At 41.8% G+C, this 15,480-nt stretch overlaps 1 long non-coding RNA gene across 1 annotated transcript; it reads right to left on the reverse strand.

The window, feature by feature from the left end:
* Nucleotides 1-1,052: 1,052 nt before the first annotated feature.
* Nucleotides 1,053-15,473, reverse strand: LOC138423572 (uncharacterized). Its single transcript, XR_011250315.1, has 5 exons — nucleotides 15,303-15,473; nucleotides 11,931-12,064; nucleotides 9,775-9,895; nucleotides 2,952-3,785; nucleotides 1,053-1,711 (listed from the first exon to the last, which is right to left on the reverse strand). It is a non-coding gene; the product is annotated as an uncharacterized lncRNA (long non-coding RNA).
* Nucleotides 15,474-15,480: the final 7 nt, after the last annotated feature.

Genomic DNA, 15,480 nt, shown 5'->3' on the forward strand with positions numbered 1-15,480 from the left:
GTAAGGAGGGGCAGGGAGCCGGCGCCTGGAAGCCGAGTGAACAGCATGCGGGAATCGAGCTTCCTAGGGGGAAGACGAAGCAGCCCAGCCGCCTTAGGCTGCAAGCCCTGCTTGGGCGGAGTCGAGTGCGCCTCCAGGATGGCAGAGCTCCAGCTCTGCTCAGAGGCCCGATCTGGCAGAGTTCCTGGTGCGAGGCTGCTCTGCCCTGGGCGAACCTTGCCCAGACTTGCCTCGCTGCTAGGCTTCCTACCCAGGAAGGAGCAGCCTTTGCGAAGTTGGGAGACGCCACTGGCGCCTTCCTGGCCTCAGCTCCACTCCTGTATTGCCTTTGCACCTAGGCCCCAGGCGTCCTTTGGGAGGCCTTAGGGGCCGGTGGGTTCCACACTGCCAAGGGCTCCCATAGTGAGAGGTCTGTTCAAGGGAAGGGATGGGTATATTTGGAGTACAATCCTGTATCAGATGTGAGGCCCACACCTTCACCCTGAACGCTCACTCTGAACCCTCACCCCGAACCCTTACCCTCACCCATGCCCTCACCCTGAACCCTCACCCTCACCCTCTCCCTGAACCCTCACCCTCACCCTCTCCCTGAATCCTCACCCTCATCCTGAATCCTAACCCTCACCCTGAATCCTTACCCTCACCCTCATCCTGAACCCTCACACCTCACCCCTCACCCTAACAAGTTTGGAGGGCTGTTCCACGAACTCTAACCTTTACCCTACCCTAACCGGACCCCCATCCACATCCTAACCCTAACCCACATCATAGTCACGCCCTCAGCCCTATACTTACCCTTGAAGTACCTACCCGCATCTTCTTCATTTTTGACACTTCCCATGCATAACAAAAGACGAGGTTGTAAGGTTTCAAACATGGATCCAAGACCCATTATCCACATAAAAGGGATATAAATACTATGATCATATCATTTAAATCTCTTGCATCACCAAAATACCTCTCCACCACTTATCCAGTCGCCATTGATGGATCACATCTATCTCATACATTTTATAACTTAGCAATCAAATACGCACCAGGACTCTGGGTAATTATAGAGACAAGATTTATTTATACCATAAATATTTCAACAAATTCCACTTTCTACGATGAGTTCAATCTTCACAAAAGTAGGATGAACAGCACCTGTTTCCACTAGGATCCATAGAGCGTGAAAATCTTAATGATGACCACCAGAAAGGTCAGCACGGTTGATATCACAGATTTTTCAGTGTTCCAATACAAGTTCTACCCAAATCCATAAAGAAAGACATACGCATAGGAAACTACAAATTGAAAGCAAGTCTATTGAGATAAATATTGGACATCAATTGTATGAATCTTTAAGGCATAACTGCAGACATTCTTCAGACATTCTTCAAATTCATAGAATGACAACAAAGTATGGCTACGTACAATCCATTCGGTTTTATGAACCACTCATGAATAACCTCACAAGCCATTTGAAACCAGATGACAATTTCAAATAGCTTTGATCTACAAACAAGGCTGTAAGACAGAAAGTTAAAATCGAAATACATGAAGTAAATCCTCAATAGATATGAAAACATCCCATGGTAGTGAAGTCAATTAGCATTAGTTATTAGGGCTTTCATGCACAGACTCATCTCTGATCGATGTGATCCCAATTCATATTTGGCAAAAAATACGAAAGCTGATCTTAACAGTCATATTATTTTTCTTTGTACCCCTAAAAAGAAAAATGAACATGAAAAACTAAATTAAGCTTGGAGGCTCACATTTCCCAATCGGTATACAAAGCAACAGCATGTCAAACTTTCTAATTCACATATGCATTTAAATGAAATTGGATGAAATACCCCTAAATAAACACATACTTCTATGCCCAATGTTTCACAAGGCAGAAAACGCTCAATGAATGAAACTGAGAGGGTAACAGCCAGGAAGGCCAGGGGTCTCCAAAGGGAGGAAATGGGGTGCAAGTGTCAGACAGTTGTTATCTGTCACTTCCGAGGCAGGAGGAAACAAGCTGTTATCTTTTTTCCCCTTCTTGATACAAATTTAAACAGAGATTTTCTCTTACAATTCTGTGTTGCTATAATGACACCTGGTTCCGCCTGAACTTCACTTTTCTCATACTTTGAGCTGACCAAGGCATTTTTCTCATGGAAAGGTTTGCCTTAAGCTATGTGAATGTACTATGTATTTACCCTAGACTCTATCTTCAAGTAGGTTCTGCCTAAAGGCTCAGAACTGACTTGACAAACCAATATGCTTTACTCATACATGGCTCTCCTGATCTATGTGAATGAAGCTATCCATTTGCTCATATCAATCGTTTTATGGCCCAGGATGACTCACCTGGTGCCACGGTCATCTCCATATATCTTGTGGGTGAGGGGTCTGCTGCCATTCCTTTCTCTAATGAGTAGACTGCTAGTAGCTAGATAACATCCAGCCAAAGATGAGTAGGGGGGCACTCTTTCTGCCCCCTTCTGATGTCTATGTCAGAAGCTTTCTCTCTTTTATACTTTAATAAAACGTTGGGACACAAAAGCTCTGACTGATCAAGCCTCATCACTGGCCCCGGGTTGAATTCTTCCTCTAAGGAGCCCAAGAATTCAAGCATCTTTCATGGTTAGACAACAACCTTTCCAAACAATGGTCTTTTCAAAAAAAAAAAAATGATGATAAGTGATGAGTATGCATATGTCTACGAATGAAATGGGACCTATATGTCAAACCACATAAAAATATATCTTCCCTCAACATACATATAACACAACCAGGCCTTCACATGCATCGATTCTCCAACTATCAAGTCATACAAATATGGATGTAAAATATCACAATACATTCCAAAGTTTAAAAGTGATGGATATTGACTTTCGCCCGCTGGTGCTTCTTTTTATGTCATCTCCATTATATTAGCTATGACAACGAATCATGTGCTGTGCGAAGTCACTTACATTGTGTCCAACTCCTTGGGATCATATGGACTAGGCCCCACCAGGCTCCTCTCTCCATGAGATTCTCTAGGCAAAGATACTGGAGGGGGTTGCCATGCTCTCCCTCAGGAGATCTTCCTGCCCCAGGGATGGAATCCATACCTCCCATGTCTCCTGCATGGGTATGTTCTGCATGTTCTTTACCACTAGAACCACCTGGGAAGCCCCAAGACACATGAACATCAGTGGATTTGGGGATCCACGGGGCATATACAGAACCATTCCTCCAACAAAACTGAAGAATGACTTTAAAATCTCAAACAAAACATGAGTATATGTGTTCACAAACTTCATGGAGCAAGGGTTTCTTCGATCTGAAAACTGGCATCGATGAAGGACTGTGTGAAGAATACTTCAAAGTCTATTTGGCAAACACAGCCTACGTTGGCTATATTTAGTCCTCAGTTGAATGGAATGTCATGAGTACTGGTCATTTCAAATAAGTAGCCTATGACGCTGTTTACACTTATTGGGACGCGTGGTATACCACATTCACACATTTCAGTAGCATTGGTGCAAAAACGATACATTTCTCAGGGGAAGCTTCTACATGGACTCCTGGGATCAGAGCTCTAACTCATACACACATACTTTTCCTTTTAAAATGATCCTGCATGATAAGCAAACAAAACACTGGATGAACACCTAGACGGTGAGCTCTGTACTAAATGATTTTAAAGCCAGTAGATGGAATGAGCTGATGAGGAAGACTACAAACGAGTCATCTTCTTCAACTTGGTCAAACTGCTCATAGTCATACAAGTGAATGAAAAGTTGAGCCTGTTGTCATTAAATCTGTTTAAAAGAAATAGAATAATAAAACAAATTAGTAAATCTTATTTTCTTAATAAACATTGTATTATTTCTGCACAGCTTTGTTACTGGCATGAATAGAATATCTACAATAATAACTTGTCACAGTGAAATGGATTCACATTCGATATCGATTCACATCTATAATTGATGCCATAGCTGTTTGATACTATTGCTTGAATGAATGCAACTTATGTGACTTCACAAACTACAAACACGACTAACATAATAGGTATTAAAAAACCTTGAGTGACATGAGCGTGAAGACTTAGTAGAGTTGCTCTCAAGAATAATGATACTATTATTCGCTCTAGCCATAGTACTGGAATCTGTACATTAACACCCCTGCAAAACAAAAGGAAAGGATAGAATAATAATAAAGGAACTTCATAACTATATTCCTACTGTAAACATTCAACACTATGTTTTCTTTTAAACTGACTTTCATATTTGGTCTACTGTAACCTCTTCTGTGTTCATTTTATGCTAAACTTATTGCTAACAGTAAAATTACCATACGAGCTCTAATTAATTTTTTTTTTTACTTGCAAAGCTACTGATAGAACCAAAGGCCAATATCTACATCAAACAGGAGAAACGGAATGGAAACTGTAAACAATTTTATGGAAGAACATTTCCGTGCTCCTATTCAGTCAAATGGGCATTCAAAAGGATGTGATTTTTCTGAAAGTTTATTTCAGAAACTTGGAATTGGATGACTGCAAACAATAAAACTAACAATATATTGATACATAATATTAATAATATACAGTGGGTCATTCTTTTTTTATTCTGCCACAGCTAACAGACAGAAAGTCAGTTGTCATAACTACTACTAACATAAGACCCTCACCGATAAGTGAAGATATATAGGAAAATCCATAATAGCTCTAAAAACCATCAAAGATAAAATGGTAATTAAAAAATACACTGACAGTTTAGCTGGTATAAGAAACAGGATGATTATGAAAGCAAAGCCAACAATCATGGATAGGCCATGGAAGCCCGTGGCTGTCACCAGTGTTGACTTATATCCTTCATCTGAGGTTGTTAAAAGCGCTTGGTAAAATCCAGAGGTTTGCAGCAGTGGTAACCTCCTGAACAGACTGAAATAAAAAGGGTTTCCAGAATATCCTGATGATTTCCATCTACTAGGCTGTGATGAGCTCAAGCAATGCATACTCCAGAGGACAGAAGACAGACAGGTTGGGAACACGTCTACTGCACTTACGGAGAAAGGGAATGTTGCTGCTCAGCCTAGTACAAGTGTAGAAGCAACACCTTGGTGATTCGACCTTTAAAGACTCGATACATATGAGAACGACTGGTATGAATAAACCTTCAGAAGTGCTTTCTCAGACCTCCTCCCATCATAAGCACAAGCATAATGAAAACGCTGAGTTTTCATGGTCTCACCCAAAATAAGACTCACTTATGGCTTTGCTTTGAGAATAGTTGAACTACTCATTGTTCAAGAGAAATGATCCTTTCTTCTCTGAAGATTTGTGAATCATTCACAGGGTGTGGTGAATAAACTACTTAAGGGTCTAATACATAAAAATGCAATAGGCTAAGCACAGAGATGTTTTTCTCCCTTTCTCAAAGGATGGAACATTTTGTATTTGCACTGATTTTATGTCTTGACTTCATGTACAATTATATACTGATTTTTTTAGTTGACATACAATAGGACTAAAAATATTGATATAATACTGATAACTCATGTTGGTATGTGTGGTTGTCACATAGGATTCACAGGAGATTTAAATTCACAGTTGTCAACGTAAAGGATGAATGCTATTTAGCTTCTTCGTGAATCTAGACCACGAATGAAGAGTTTTCCTCAACATATTTCACTGAGAGAAATACAAGGATGATAGGCATAATACTATGCTTCGACTCATGGATATCTAAGCATTGCTCACAATACAGATCTGATTTTCAACATCAGGGTTCTTTCAGTGTCCTTGAACAGCATTTGTTTTTCTGTATACAGAAGAAAAAACTCATGAGTATCAAACTGGTTCACATAAAACATGTGTATGAATTGTTATCTTCCTGAACCAGGGATCAAACCCACATCACTTCCCCCTCCTGCACTGGTAGGCAGATTTTTTATTTATCAACTGTGCCACCTAGGAATCGACATACATTTCAAGGACCACTGCCATCAGCTTCTACTGTTCATGACCAAAGTAGGAGAAACAACATTGGAAGAAGTACTCATAAGGGTACTCATAGGAAGTACTCATAAGTCAAGGAACTGTTATACTGGGTACTCTCGTTGTTACTGGGACAAGTCAGTTCCTCCGATGATGATGGGTATAACTGAAAAATTATTACAAATGCATGGGCTGCGATGTCTACGTGATAAATGTGTTCCTCTTATACTATTGCTTCAGGGATGCCTACTTCAGCATGAAGGAATGCACTTCAAGGGATGCCCGCTATTCCAGCTCAAGCAACAGATAGTGAAGTGCAGATCATTGTCCTTTGTTGAAAATAATCAGCACTTTGTCAACATAGGGAACATGCCAGAGGGACCCTTGGGATGGAACTCTAAAAACAGGTTGGGCCCTCTTTTTGCCAAGCCCTGCGATAAAATACAAATCAGAAAAAGAAAAATAGCATCGGTTTTGTCAGGACTTCCTCATCTTTTCTTTCTCGGTAGCAGGAAGCAGACATTGAGGCCAGAGGACTGCAGGATTTCATTGTGAACTAACGTTGGGTGGGGTGGAAGCTCATCACTCTAGTAAGAATGTGGTTCAATAAAATGGAATTTCATTCACTTCATGGACATAGAGTTCTATAATCCTTCATTAAGGAATTCAATAAGCTATATTTCCTTACACCTTCACAATCTCTTGGTTTACGAGAACATCAATTGCTAGTCCAGCACTTATACAATGAGTGTTACAGGTAGTATGAATGTATAAATGATGATGAGCAATGACAGGAAGTTTATTTAATCTCTGTTTGAATTCTTGATTTTTTATATAATTTTTTATAATATCCTTACAGATGTGAATATTTTACTGACATGTATAAATACACGTTGAGTAGTGCTATGATAACTCATAGTGTTGGCACAATAAATATCATGGTTACTATGTGCTTTTCATATATTCCTTTTGAGATTCTCTTCCATTATACATTATCATAAGATATTTAATAGTTTCCTAACCTGTACAGTAGGTCCTTGTGGCTTCTTTTATATATAGTAATGTACTTGTTAATAATTCAAACAAAAACTGGTACACAAATACTCATAGTGACATTCACAATAGCTCAAAGGTAGAACTCATTCAAGTGTCCGTTGGTGGGAGACTGAATATGCAACACAAGGTATATTCAGAAGCTTGAACGGTATTCCACCATACGAAAAAGTACATTAAATGGTGCTGCCACTCTGCAAGACATTACAGAAATGACTCCAAAACAAACACATGGAATAAATACATAGTTCGATTCCAATTCAAGCTATGTACCCAAAAGGATTGGGAAAGGGGGCTGAAAAAATGGATACTTCTTCCGTCATACTCACAACAGCATGATTCACACTGGCAAACAAACAGAAGTGATCTAAGTGTCCATGGCAGCCAATTCCATAAACAAACTGTGGTATACACACAATGGAATCTGATTCGGCCCTTCAAAGTCAGTAATTCTGACAATGCGACAATGTGGACAAACCTTATGGTCATTAGATCATGTGAAATAAACCAGACCAAGAAAAGACAAACGTTCTGTGATTCCACTCATATGAGATATCCAAACAAGTCAAATCTGTCAGAAATAGCAGAGAGTGATTCCGACCGATCGAAAAGAGTTCATGTTTCATGGACCTCAGTTTCCCTTGGAAAAACTGACTTCCCGTGATATCTCCAAAACCAATTAGACAAATAATTGGAAGCTATATCCAGTCAAATGAATGTAGACATAATGTTATATACAGTGTACACCAAACTCACTCAAACTTCTTAACAGACAAAAGGCAAAACTGTATCTATGGTACCTCAGCTTAGCTTAAAACTGTATCTACAGTACCTCACTTCTGCTTATAAAATTTAACAACAACAACAACAACACACTAAAGTCTATCCAAAAAAGGATATAAAACATATATAACATTAACTTTAAAGAATTAGACATTTAAACTGTGAAAAACCTTATTCACAAAACTTAAACACAAGCCACAGGAAAATATATTTATAAAATACATATCTGATAAAGGATTGTACTCCAAATATACCAAAAAATCTAGAACAATCTCATAAAAAATGTATACACCTAAACACCTGGCCTACAAAAATATAAAGATAGCAAATAAGCCTATCAAAAAGACTCAAAATCACATATCATTAGGAAATTACAAACTAAAATAACAGTGAGGTAGCACTGCACACCTATTAGATCCAGTAAACTCAAAAAAAAAAAACGGGGGTAGGGCACAACTTCTCCGGTGGCTCAGTGGTAAAGAATCTGCCTGACAATGCAAGACACTCTAGTTTGATCCCTTACCCCAGAAGATCCCACATGCCACAGAGAAACATAGCTGGATTTTTCCACAGCTAAACAAAGCTCACCTGTGACCTGAATACTATATGGCTAGCACTTACTAAACAGCTTTGAAAACGTCCAGACAAAAAGTATCACATGATTATATACAACAGCTCTACTTGTAATAACTAAAAACTTTCAAATATCAGGATGTCTTCAGTAGATGACAGTGTAAACAAATGGGGATACATCCAAAGTGAAGGGGAGCAAATGCTACCACAAAATATACCACCTCAGCATGAGAATTAGTGGGACCCAATTAACTTTTTTTTTTAGAGGACACATGATCATCTCTGAAACCCAAGTTCAAGACAGCTCTTCTGTGAGTCACATTTACCAGAGAAATCTCATTTCAAAGGAATCCTCTCTATATGCCAGATAGAAGGATGAGACACAGTCTTTTGAAACTCTTTTTTCTTTTCTATCGATAGGGAAAGCTAAGCCGTAAATCTGCACAACAACCATACCCTTCCTTTCCTTTGGTTGTATCTGTAAAATATTTGTTTCTTTTTTAATTTGGCTGCGCCAGGTCAACCTTCATTGAGGTAAGCCAGATATTTAGCTACAACATGCAAATTCTCCTTTGTGGCATGGGAGATCTAGCTCTTGGATCAGGGAATGAACCTGGGCCTCCTTCTTTGGGAGTGTCCAGTCTCAGCCACTGGACCACCAGAAAGTGCCTGTTTTGTTTTCAGATGAAGATGGAATCTAAGGTGATATCTTGGGCCATTTCAGTCACTGACTCAGTTTCCTGAGTTTCTCCAAAGCACGCACAAGGTGCACATTATTAAACTGGTTTGCAAAACAAGAAAAGGTTGTCTGCTACAACACTGTATGCTTACAAATATCTAAATGGTAAATGGCATATTATTTATTTTTAATTACTATGGGGGGGGGGGAGAAAGAATGCAGGATTCATACATGTTACCACATGAATAAATATTAAAACCATCTTCAGTGAAAAAGAAATCCACATAGAAAAGGCCACCCAGAACCCTTATTCACCATGTCTGCTTTCAATCCATCAAGTTTGTCCAAATAACTGAAAATCTCAGTAACACTCTAAATAAAGAAAAAAGGATGACGATGGAAACAAAAGATATATTCATACACTTGAACAATTGCTAAAAGTGGAAGTGGGGCAGTGGATTACATTATAATGTAGGTACCATATGATTTCCTGATTTTGGAGATTATGTGCTGGTTCTGCAGAAGGTACCCATTTTGGATAAAACACATAGAGTATTTTAGATGATGTGGCAAATGCTAGCACTTGTTCCCATTGCTAGGCATTTTCTGTACATTTTAAATGACTGGAAAGTATACTAGGTTTCAAAACAACCATGTCAATACCACAAAAGAAATTTAGAGCAGACAGGCAGGAAACTTTCTGATACAGGCCAAGACTTACCCAGATGAAGTTCAAGGGAAGCTGCGATGCTCACTGCCCGTGAAGGAGTCCACGTGGAATGAAGAAGTAGTGTGGGAAGTCTATTAGTAACCACCATGTCTTGGGTCCTCTGGATGACCTACTGCAGGAGAAACAGATCTTACAGATAAAATGTTCCACATCACTTCACAAAAAGTTGTTAGACTACATTCAGTAAAGCTGAATCATTTTGGATTAATTTACAATCATAAAATACTACCCTTTACAGTCCAAAAATCACTTGCATTTCTATACACTAATAACAATCAGAAAAAAATATTAAGAAAATCCCACTTAAATAAAACATCTAGCAACAAACTTAATCAAGAACATAAAAAACCAGTAGTCAGAAAACTAGAAGGCACTGATAAAGAAACCAAAGAAAATACAAACACACAGAAAATTATTCCACGCTCATGCACTGGAACAATGAGGAATTAAAAGGTCCATTCCAACCAAAGTCATCAACAAATACACGGACTGCAATCACAAAATAATATTCAATGGCATTTTTCACAGAAATAGAAATATTCCTAATATTAGGCTGCTACTGTTGAACAGGACCTTAAACGGCCAAAAAGACTCTGAGAAAGAGGAACACAGCTGGAGGCATCTTCCTATCCCTCTTCAAACTACATCACGGAGCTGTAGTGACCACCACAGTGAGGAACTGGCAGGAACACAGACACATGGACTCCAGGAGAGAATAGAGAGCCCAGAAACGAACCCACCTGTACATGGTCAGTTCCTGAAAATCAAACCAGGAACGAGCGAAGAGGAAAGGACAGTCTTCTCAAGAAACAGTGACAGGAAAATGGCCACCTACACGGAAGAACATCAGTGTTCATCCTCTACATCATCTAACGCAAATCTAACTGAAAACCCACCGCTTTGCACACGGAGCTCTTTCCCCCTGAGTCCTCTGAGATGGACCTCCAGTCAGCCCTCAGCTGGACACAGGAAACGTCTACTCCATCCTCATTTTTCGCTCTTGCAGCGCCTCCCTGCTGGTGGGCACTGAGGCAACCCTGCTCCTCTCAGCCTGGATGCAGCCCTGTTATCCAGAAGCCTGAGCCCTGATGGTCCTGAGGAGACAAAGCTCCCGCCAGCTGCTCACGGAGCAGAGTCTAAAGGCAAAGCGTCCTGGGCCCGCGGGTCAGAGGGGCCTTTGGCGCCCCCTGCGGGCCACAAGAGAAGAGCGGGCAGCCCGGTGCTCACAGACCTCAGAGGGCTCACCCAGAAGCAGCTCTGCTGCGAGCACTCAGACTGGAAGCCCAAACTGAAATGGAGCAGAATAGCTCCATGACCCTCCGCAAAACATGGCTAAGGAACAATCAGAGCCTGCATGGAATGCAGCCATAAAAAGGAACACATTTGAGTTTGTTCTAATAAAGGGGAGGGAAGTCAGTCAAAGAGAGAAAAACATGGAATCTAGAAGGATGGTACTGACGAGTCTGTTCACAGAGCAGCAATGGAGGTGCAGACATAGAGAACAGACTTACAGACGAGGGTGGGGAACAAGAGGGAGAGGGTGAGATGAATGGAGAGAGCAGCATGGATGCAGGTACACCTACATTTGTAAATAGACAACCAATGGGAATTTGCTGTATGATTCAGGGAACTCAAACTGGGGCTCAGTAGTAACCTGGAGAGGTGGGAATGCGTGCGAGGTGGGAGGGAGATTCAAGAGCAAGAGGACATAGGTACACCTAATGTGGATGTATGACAAATCAAACCAATATTGTAAAGCAATGATCAATCAACTAAAAAGAAATAACTTTTAAAAAATCTGAACATAAACACAAACTTTGCAACAAGGTAACTCCATTTTAAAAACTATAGAATTTTAGAAAACTACTAAAGTTCTACATGACCTTTGGTCTGGTAATCAGGTCTAACATACACAAAACAAGCCAACTTACCAAATTATGAATATAAATTAGTTAAAACATTGCCTTTTATCATTTCATACATTTACCCCGTGGAGGACCTTACTCGAGAGAACCAAAAACAAACTGTTAAATGAACCACGGACCACCCACCCTGGCCAGGCAACAGAGAAAAGAAAACACTTGCAGGAGTCATCTTACAACAGGAGGCCCTGGGAAGGAACAAGGAACGAACAAGCTACCACCAACCAGAATTCTGGAGAGGTCAGGTGATGGGAGGCTCCAGTTCAGAGGTCCTACCAACCTCCCAGGATCCACATTGCTGGAATCCATCTCAGCTGAGTGATGCGTGTGCCCCCAAGAGAGATCCCAATTCAGAATGCCTGGCAAGAGACAAACCAGAAATTAACCCAATGACCATAAAACCTGAGACTGTGAGCCACGTGACAGAGTGGTTCTCTCCGTTTCCCTCACCCTCCTGCCCTCCACCCCGGCAGCCCTTCCCAATAAAGCCTCTCGCTTGGACAGCACTCCTCTCCTCAGACAACTCATTGCCCAGTGTCAGACAAGAACTCACTCTCAAGCCCTGGGAAGGGATCCCCCTTCCTTCATCAAAAGCAATATCCAGGAGAAAATATCTTCAAAACGTTATCTTGTAGAGAAGGAAATGGCAATGGCAGCCCGCTCCAGTACCATTGCCTGGAGAATCCCATGGACAGAGAAGCCTGGTAGGCTGCAACCCCGGGGTCACTAAGAGACGGACACGACTTCACTGAGTGACTTCACTTTCACTTTTCACTTTCATGCACTGGAGAAGGACATGGCAACCCACTCCAGTGTTCTTGCCTGGAGAATCCCAGGGACAGAGGAGCCTGGTAGGCTGCTGTCTATGGGGTCGCGCAGAGTCAGGCACGACTGAAGCGACGCAGCCGCAGCAGCAGCAGCAGCAGCAGCAGAGAAGGAAATGGCACCACCTGCAGTACTCTGGTCTCAGAAATCCCAGGGATAGAGGAGCTTGGTGGGCTACAGTCCAAAAGCAGGGCATTTCTGATGGGAGGAAACAGTCCCAGGGAAGCTGAGCTGCTCACCAAAGGCCCCAGAGCTTTGGATAGCACACCAGAGCTGGGGCTGAGGATTCCCAGCTGCCATGCCTCTTGATCCTGGCCTCTTTCACTAGATACATGTGTGGAAAACTAGAATCTAAAATATGCCCTGGTGGTTCCATAGTAAAGAATCCACCTGCCAGTGCTGGAGATGCATGTGCGATCCCTAGGATGGGAAGATCCCACATCCTATGGAGCCCGTGTGCCACAACAGCCGAGCGAGCCTGTGCTCTAGATCCTGGAAGCCACGATGCCGAGTTCACATGCTGCAGCCACTGAAGCCCGTGAGCCTGTGCCCCTCAACAAGAGGAGACACTGCAGTGAGAAGCCTGCAAACCACTAGTTATGGCCCATGCTCACCAAAACTAGAGAAAAGCCCACACACAAAGATGCAACACAGCCAACAATCAATAAAACTGTTTTCCTAAAAAAATGCATATCTGACAAAGAAACTGTACTCAAATTGTCCAAGAACACTAGAGCAAACAAGCCCATTCATAATTGGTAGTGACTGAAATAGGCCACTGAGGGTATACTGATAGTAAACTATCATAGAAAAACATACTCAAGATACTGGTGCAATGCATGCAGAGCCCCCTTTGAAAGACAATCTGACAGGTTTTTTTTTTTCAGTAACCACATGGGACAAGCACTGAATTCTGTGTATGACAAGCGGTGGAAGCCAGGTATCTTACCATTGGAAGGCAAAGTTACAGATAAACAAAAGGAAACGTTACAATGTCCATGTCGTGGTGGATCAGGTTGGAGACATCACAAATTACCTTTAACTGAATATGTTCAAAGGTGAGCATATTGAGCTCCTACATGTATGTTTTAAATATCATTCTCTAATAAAAGGGAACAGGAAACATCTCTGATGGCCCAGTGGTAAAGAATCTGCCTACCGATGCAGGGAACACGGGTTCAATTCCTGTGTAGGAGATCCCACACACCCAGGGACAACGAAGCCCTTGAACAACTCTAGAAGTTTGCATGCTCCAGAGCCCAAGTTCTGCAAACAGAGAAAGCACTGCAATGAGAAGCCATGGCACAGCAACTAGAGGGTAGCCTCTGCTCACTACAACTAGACAAACGAGCAATAAAGACCCAGCACAGTCAAAAATAATGTAATGTTTAAAAAAAGGACAGTTCTTTGAAGAAATGACTGAGACTAGGGGTGAGACTGTAAATATATGAGCCAGGGTCATCTTAAATTATGAGAAATTAAAGAAACTAAAGACAACTATCAAGCTGTCCAAACTGATACAAATGAATGATGACACAGTGTTATCTGTATACACCAGCAAATAACAATCTGAAAGGGAATTTAAACAAACAATTCCCTTTCAATCATATCAACAGTAATAAAAGACTTTGCTATGGACAGAATGAGGATGACAAGACTGGCACACTGGAAATGATACATGATTGCTGAAAAATACCCTAAAGACATGGACAGATACTCCATAGTGATGAAAAGGCTTCAGTTGGCAATACCGTGGAAGGCATCTTCAATCTGAAATGAAGATTCAATATGAATTACAAAAGGCTGAAACGTGGCTGCTAAACCACAAAAGATGCCAGCATTCTCGGCCTCCAGAGAATTCAATCCAGGGCAAGTGAAGAAGCTTGATGGCTCAGAGGTTTTCTGTTTAAAAGTTTTATTAAAGTATAAAAGAGATCGAGAGAGCTGCTGACATAGACATTAAAAGGGGGAAGAAAGAGTACCCCCTGCTAGTCTTTAGCCAGATGTTATAGAGCCACTAGCAGTCTGCTAATGAAAGAAAGACAATGTCTCAGAGAGTGGCACCAGGCCCCTCACCCACAGCAAGCATTGAGATAACATTGGCAGCAGATGAGTCATCCCAGGCCATAAAATGATGGACATGAATCTTGAAGAAAGGCAGATTTCCAAGCAAATATATAGTTTCATTCACATAGATTAAGAGAACAAGGTATGAGTAAAACATACTGGTTTGTCAAGTCGTTTCTGAGCCTTTAGGGGGAAGTGACCTGAAGACAGAGCCTTGGGTAAATACATAGCACATTAGCATACCTTAAGACAAACATTTCCATAAGAAAAATGCATTGCTTAGTTCAAGGTTTGAGAAAAGTTAAATTCAGGTGGAGCCAGGAGTGGTCATGGCAACACAGAATTTTCAGAGAAACCTCCTTTTAAATTTGTATCAAGATGGAGAAAAAAAAATGCAGCACTCTTTTGTCTCCTCCTGCCTCTTAAGACAGAGAAAAAAACGTCTGACACTTGCAGTCTATTTTCTCTGGCTGGAGACCCCTGGCCTTCCTGCCTGTTATCCTCTCCAGGCCTGTAGGAAGCAACACACTAGGCTGCTTGGGAAAACCGCGCGGGTCTGAGCTTTATGCAAAGGGGTAAAGCGGCAAAACCCTTGGCCCCAAAGGCGAGGCTTTTCTGCGACCGCCATTTTAGTCGGCTCCGAGACTGCAAACAAAGAGGGCAGAATACATGGTTCCCTGCTCCACCCAGTCCGAGTTCCCTTACCTGTGGCCCACAGCCCTGCGCTCTACTCGCTGGATGCCAATCGACGGGGACCCAGGAGCCCACGAAACGAGCATTCCCAGCTGCAATGGCGAGCCCTGAGAGCACAACTGGGAAGCCTGGCCCCCGACGCGCCGCCATGTTCATCCCGCCCCAGACCCGCTCACGTGAGCCGCGCTCC

The sequence above is a fragment of the Ovis canadensis genome, chromosome 18, assembly GCF_042477335.2.
Source record: "Ovis canadensis isolate MfBH-ARS-UI-01 breed Bighorn chromosome 18, ARS-UI_OviCan_v2, whole genome shotgun sequence".
Lineage (NCBI taxonomy): Eukaryota > Metazoa > Chordata > Mammalia > Artiodactyla > Bovidae > Ovis > Ovis canadensis.